Source organism: Bos taurus, chromosome 2 (genome assembly GCF_002263795.3).
Source record: "Bos taurus isolate L1 Dominette 01449 registration number 42190680 breed Hereford chromosome 2, ARS-UCD2.0, whole genome shotgun sequence".
Classification (NCBI taxonomy): Eukaryota; Metazoa; Chordata; class Mammalia; order Artiodactyla; family Bovidae; genus Bos; species Bos taurus.
In genome coordinates this window covers 136,005,467-136,012,074 of record NC_037329.1, presented here as the reverse complement: position 1 = coordinate 136,012,074, position 6,608 = coordinate 136,005,467, and positions in this window count along the sequence as shown.

Genomic DNA, 6,608 nt, shown 5'->3' with positions numbered 1-6,608 from the left:
AGCCTGCCGCCGAGCCTGCTCTGGAGGGGAGCTCTGACCCGCCGTGCGCCATGTGCCCTCGCCCTTCCGCCTGCAGCCAGGCCCCGTCTGTGCTCTGCGGCCCAGGCTGGGGAGAGGGGGGTCCTTTCTCTTCCTCCCGGCATGGGGCGCCTGGCTCCGGCTGGAGGGAGGGCTGTGACTCACCCTGACGCAGGACGCTGGGTCACAGCCTCGGAGGCTCCCTGCTGGTGGCCCACCGCTCTGGGGGCAGCGGGGGGTGCCAGACTCACGGGGGAGGGTGCCTGGGGAGCCCACGGCACCCCTTCAGCCTGAGACAGAGGCCCGCAGGGAGGCTGGGCAGTGTGCCACCCCAGGTCGCTTGCTCCCAGCCAGAGACATGTCCAGGGTGGGGCTCTGGCCAGCCCAGCCTCAGCATTCACGCTGGTCAGCTCTCCACTGACTGCTGCTCTCCTTGTCCAGATGGACGCTCAGAGAGGGGCAGGGGCCTGCCCAAGGTCACACAGCCAGCTGGTGGCCGAGTGAGGACTGGAACGCAGGCCTGCTGCCCGTCAGCCCAGCCCTGGCCCTCGGCTGAAACTGGGCCTCAGGGGGTGGGCCGCCCCCAGCACACCCACATTCACCTTCCCAGTCCTTGGAATTCTGCTGAAGCGGACGATTCCCCAACAGCACCAAGATGTGTGGCTGTCCTTCCCCCAGGGCAGGCTGTCCTTTTCCGGCTCAGCCCAGAGCCCATCTGCCTGGGTGACTTTCCACCCCCCACCCCCAGCCATGCATGGGGGAGGGGGGCTCCTGGTGGGAGAGGGGCCAGAGGAGCATGCCAGCTGTGCTCTCCCGACATGGCTTGGGGGGTCCAGCCAGCACCCCTCTGCGTGGCCTGCCCCGCCGCTCCTGGTGGACAGTGAACGTGCACCATGCTCAGTGCCTGGCCCTGGGCGGGCGCTGGAGCATGGAGAGGAGACACTGCGGCGTTGGTGGGAGAGAGGTCAACCAACGGGAGGTTAGGGATGAGTCGGACTCAGTCCCCGCCCAGTCCCAGGAGGGGGAACGGCGCAGTGCGGGGGAGCCACGTGCATAAGTAAGGGGCACCCCACGCCAGCGAGGGGTGGTCGGGGGAGAGCTGCTTCTGCCAAGGGTCAGGAGGACGGTGTCAAGGCAAGGGTGAGCCCGCAGTGGAAGTTTGAAGGTTAAGAGGGATGTTGGCATGCAGAGATGAAGGAGGGCTCCATGTCCACAAAGACTCGGAGGCAGGGTGCTGACGGGCCCACAGGGACTGGCATCTATGACACCCAGGGTCCAGTGGGGGAGGATGAGACTTCAGACTGGAGGTGCCCACCTCCCAGCCTCAGACATCTCCTCAACACCGGTTTTCTCAGGAAAGACAGAGCTGGATAAGCGGAAAGAGGACAGAACCTGAGACTTCTCCGAGGCCACACATCCAGAAAGCGGTTGCAGCCAGGGCTGTCTGATTTCACTCTCCTTCATCCTGCAGATACTCCCAGAGACCTACTATGTACCCGGAGCTGTGGGGTGGTGATAGAGACACATTCCCTGGGAAGGGAGAACAGATTGGTGGGGGAGGTTGGCATTAACCTGATAACAGCCCAGGCAAATTGAGACCCACCGCCCTGGAAGGTTCTAGACAAGAGCTCTTGAGAGGGTGGAAGAGGAGGACTTGATCTGGTCTCTCAGGTGGATGGAGCGTCCAGCGGAGGTGACAGTGATAAGTCCACAGATGGAAGGTGTGTGGGACCCAGCCTGGCAGAGACCGGCGTGGGCAATGGTGTGGAGAAGGGAGGAAGGGTCCGATTCTCAGCAGGACGAGTCTGTTTCTTCTTCTGCGAGCTGGCCTTCCAGCTCTTCTCCTGCCACGCTCAGCTGGAACAGCTGTGCACCACTGGCCTCCCTGACCTAGCTATTTCTGCGTGTGGCTCCCCTTGCCCTGCACCGTTCCCTCCCTGCCAGGCCTGTGTGGCTGGCGCGCAGAGGGTGAGCTGGTGGGGTGGCAGAGCTGGCCAGGCCGTGGGCCCGGATCCCCAGGTGCTGGGATCTCATCTTCATCCAGAGGGCCTTGGGAAGCCCCATCCTCCTTCTCCATCTGCAAGCCAGCCTCCCTTCCAGTCACCCCTTGGGCGCAGGTTGGGGGCTGTCGAGGCCCGGATGAGGCCCCCAGTACAGCTCCTTGTCTCTCTGGAGGCCCAGCCTGACCCAGGCGTCCTGAGGACCAGGGCTGGGGGCCTTTCTGAGACGCCTGGGCAAAAAGCCCACAGCTGACCTCAGACGGTGCCTGCTCTGCAATCCAGCATCGGGCAGGCGGCTTCCAGCCAGAGTGGGGTGCCTAGTGAGAGCTCCGCCTCCTCCCTCATGACTGGGTGGGACCGGAAGACGGAAACGGTAAGTCCGCACCGGGCTCCCAGGTGGCAGAGGAGCTGCTGCGACGGGCGCCCGTGATACTCGGGTGAGGCCGGCCCTGGCCCAGTGAGTGAGCGCGGTTCACTGAGCTCATCTCTAAAGTGCCCGGCCCAGGCCTGGCCTACAGTAGCTGCTCCATGACAGGACCCGTTTCTCAGGGCTCCGAGGCTGGTACCCTGACTCTGCCGGCGGGAGGAGGCCCCTGCAGGGACAAAGGCGGGTTAAGGCCCCCCTGAGATGCGCCTCCGGGCCGTGTGTGTCATGCGCTATCTGACCACCAGGGGGCAGCCTGAGACAGCCTCATTCTTCACGGCTGTCATTAACTTTCCAAGGCCAATTCACCTGGAAAGTACGGGAGCTTAGCGACTCGTACTCACCCACTGTGTGAGGTTGTGCGTGGTGTGTTCTGCACGAGGGGGCCCAGCCAAGCAGAAGGACACGGAAACCCTGCCTGTGCTCTGGTCAGCAAGCCCTGGGCTCTGGCACGGGCTGGGTCTGCCCTAGTAAGGGCTGCCCTTTTTTTTTTTTTTGGCTCTGCTGGGTCTTAGTTGTAGCATGTGACGTCTTAGTTGTGGCATGTGGAATCTAGTTCCCTGACCAGGGATCGAACCCAGGCCCCCTGCATTGGGAGCACAGAGTCTCAGCCACTGGACCACCAGGGAAGTCCCAGGGTGCCTTTTTATTAGCACAAAGTTATCTCCCTTCCATGCCTCAGAATACAAGGCTGCATTGACCAGATTTGCACACAGTCTTCATTTAGGCCAGCAACACTCCTGAGCTCACGTTACCTGGTCCTGATTCCCACTGTACAGATGTGGACACCGAGGCCTGGGAAGCCAACCAAGGCCATTTAGGAGCACAGCTGGGCCTGGAACCCTGCAGCTGGAGGGACTGCCTGCTCCACCTGGAGGCTTCAGGTGCCAGGGACTTCCTCTGGAGGTCAGGCCCTGCCTAGGGGTCCTGGAGACCAGCCTTTCAGGGAAGTGAGAGGAAAGGCCGCAAGCTGACCTCAGAGTTTTGCACTCTCAGCTCCAGGCTCGAGATTGGGGGGGCTTCCAGCTGGACTGAGATGACAGGTCGGAGTCCCTCCAGGCGACCAGGGGGACTAGACGGGGGAGGGACAGGGAATATGGCCCCAGTCTGATGGAGGAGGATCAGTTACAGCTCGGGGCACTGAGGAGGCACCAGCGGGGTGAGGTGTCTCCTGCATCAGGACAGCCGTCCCCCAGCTGTTTCAGGGGCCGTTCTCATGAGCATCAGAGGCACACCCCCAGTGTGGGAGAGCCTCCTGATTTCAGGGGGCCGTTGGTGTGGGCTTGGGGGGCAGGTGGGTATGTTTGGGTTAATAACAGCAACAATGATACTCATGGCAGCTGAGGCCTTCCCGTATGCCAGCTGCTGTACTGAGACCCTCCCAGTCCTGTCCTGTTTAACTAATCCTTCCAGTAACCTTACAAGATGGGCCCGAGCTGTGGCCGTGCTGGGGCAGGCGGGAGACTCCAGGCATGCCCGTCCCGAAGTCTGCCCCTATTCCCGCCTCTGGACATTTGCACAGACTGTGCATTTCCCTCGATTAGTTCATGTCCCCTGTATCCATCCCTCGAGTCTCAGCCACAGAGGCCTTCCCTGTGTCCCTCCTTATTCATGTCTTCATCAAATATTGATCAAATCAGCATCAGCAATGTGCTGTCTGCTCAGATAATGGTATACAGTTGAGAGTAATCAGACAGGTCCCAGCTGTCTTGGAGTTTAGAGTAGGTGTCAGCAAACTATGATCCATGGGCCAAATCTGGCCCTTGGCCATCGTTTTAAAATAAAGTTTTATGGAAACACATCTGTGCTCATTTGTTTATGTATGGCCGCCCTGCCTGACAGCAGCACGATTGTGTTCTTGCAGCAGAAATGCCATGGCTCTCAAAGCTAAAAATATTTGCTACCTGGCCCTTTGCAGAAAAAGTTTGCTGACACTTGGTTTAGAGTCTGGCAGAGAAGGCAGATAAGAACAAGTCACTGGAATAAATAAATTGACAAATGGTGAGACGTGCGAGGAGGGGCACCGCAAGGGTCAGGAGTTGAGACGCAGGGTGAGACAGTCACCACTTCCTCCCTCCCGCCCTTGATTCTCTGAGCAGTCGGTGGGGGCAGGACATGGGCAGCACATCCACGCACTGGCCTGTGCCGTGTCTACGGCAGGCGTGGGGTCCTACTGAAATGTGCGCTGAGGGGTCACCGCCTTCTCTCTCACCTCACCAGACCTCAGCCGGTCATGACTGTCCCCCATCTCCCTGTCCCCTGGGAGGCAGGCAGAGCGAGAAGCAGGGTTGGTTTTACACCCAGGACAACAGAGGCTCGTTGCGTTTAATGACTTGGCCGAGTCTAGCTGAGGTGCAGGCAGAGATCTTGATGTCGTGGGAAAGCCCTGGACAGTGTTTAGGACCCCAGGGCTCTAGCCCAGGTATCACTTGGGTAAGCCTGTTCCCCTCTGGGCCTCAGTTTGTTCATCTGTAGCTGAGAAGGTTGGAGCAAAGAGCTCTTCTCTGGATCTGCAGCAGCACGCTGGGGCTCGCCCCGTATGTCTCCAGGCCTTGGTCTGTCTCTGTAAAGTGGGCAGAGAAATGCTGAGCCCTCCCACACTCCTGAGGCTGGGCCCTGGCCAGGGAGATCACAGATGGGAAAGTGCTTTGAGCTTGCTGGAAGGAAGGGCCTCTGTAAACCCAGAGGGTTCCTAGGGCGGTGGGGCCTGGCCTGAGCCGGGGGTCCCGGGGCAGCGTTCGCTGTGACCAGCAGGGGGCGCTGTGGGGAAGCGGAGACCGAGCTCGCCCTGTCCCTCTGAGCGCGGACCTGCACCGCGCAGCGCGGACGCATGAAAGGGGCCTGAGAGACCCCCGACCTCGCGATGGGGCAGCGGTGGGCACTTGAAGCGAGCGATGGGCAGCGTGGCAGGGCCGGGCAGGGGTAGTGACCCCCCGGGCCGGGGGCCCAGGAGAAAGCAGGAGGTCGGCGGTCTGGGCTGGACTGCCAGGCGGAGACTGTGGAGAAGCGTCTGGGCTGTCTGGACTTGAATCCTGGCTGTGCCACCCGCAGGCAGGTTGCCCCTCCGGGCCTCGTGCTCCTCGCCTGTAAAATGGGAGTAATAATTGCACCCGCTTCACACAGCTGCTGTGAGAACGAAAGAGCTAGCCGCGGGTGACACCTGAGAGCAGGTCGTGACTTGGGCCAGCCTCTTACACGTTGCTGTTGTGACCCAGTCTGGACAGTTTGCACCTTGACCGGTGAAGCCACGAGGGGTTTGCATCCACTTAGGAGCAGAGTGGTGAGGACAGGCTGAGGACCCGCCTCCTGGAGAGGAAAGAGGCTGCCTGAGGCGGGCAGGAGCACAGAGTGGGGAGGAGGGACGTGGTGAGGCAGGAGGGTCGAGGAAAGAGCAGCTGGGGGCCCAGTGCGGCAGCCCCAGACTCGGCTCCCTGCTGAGTCACCCCTCCCAGCTCCCTCCCCAGCTGTGTGCTCCTGGGCATGTCCTTGGGCCTCTCTGAGCCTCAGTCTCCTCCTCTGTAAAATGGGGTAATAGCTTCTGCATCACAGAGCTGCAGGATTCCTTAAGACAGCCTGGCTCTGGGATGCCCGCCTCTTCCACTGTGACCCCTCCAGTCCCATAATGGGGTGGGTCTGGCTTTGGCCCCACAGCCTCCCAGGTTGTTTATCTAGAAAACCAGCTAAAGAGGAAAACCCCCAACACAAACACAGCCCAGCTGGTCTCTGCAGCCCTGCCCAGCCCTGCCCTGCCCACTCCTGCCTTTGCGGCCCAAGAAGCAGGTGGGGTGAGTCGGGGGAGAAACAGACACTCTGGGAGTGTTTCTTCCCAGTGCAGGGAGTGGCAGTAACCAGGTCAGGGTAGAGCTGACAGAGGGGCCGGCCCCCAGGACTCAGCTGACGGGTGAGACGCTCCTGTTCCAGCTGGCAGGACAGTGGGCAGCAGAACCCACTGGGAAGCAGGTTCAACATGCAGGTCCCAGGACCCTGCTCCTGTCCTCCCACAGGCGCTACCACCCGGGTCCCAATTCCCTTGATTCGCGATGACCTCGGCCCTGGGCCGTCCGACGGAGGAGGCCCAGCAAGGCCTGCTGGGAGAGGCAGAAGCTGATCTGGGGAGAGGCTTGTGGTGGCGTGAGAGCGAGTGGCTCTGGGGCAGGGTCTGTCTG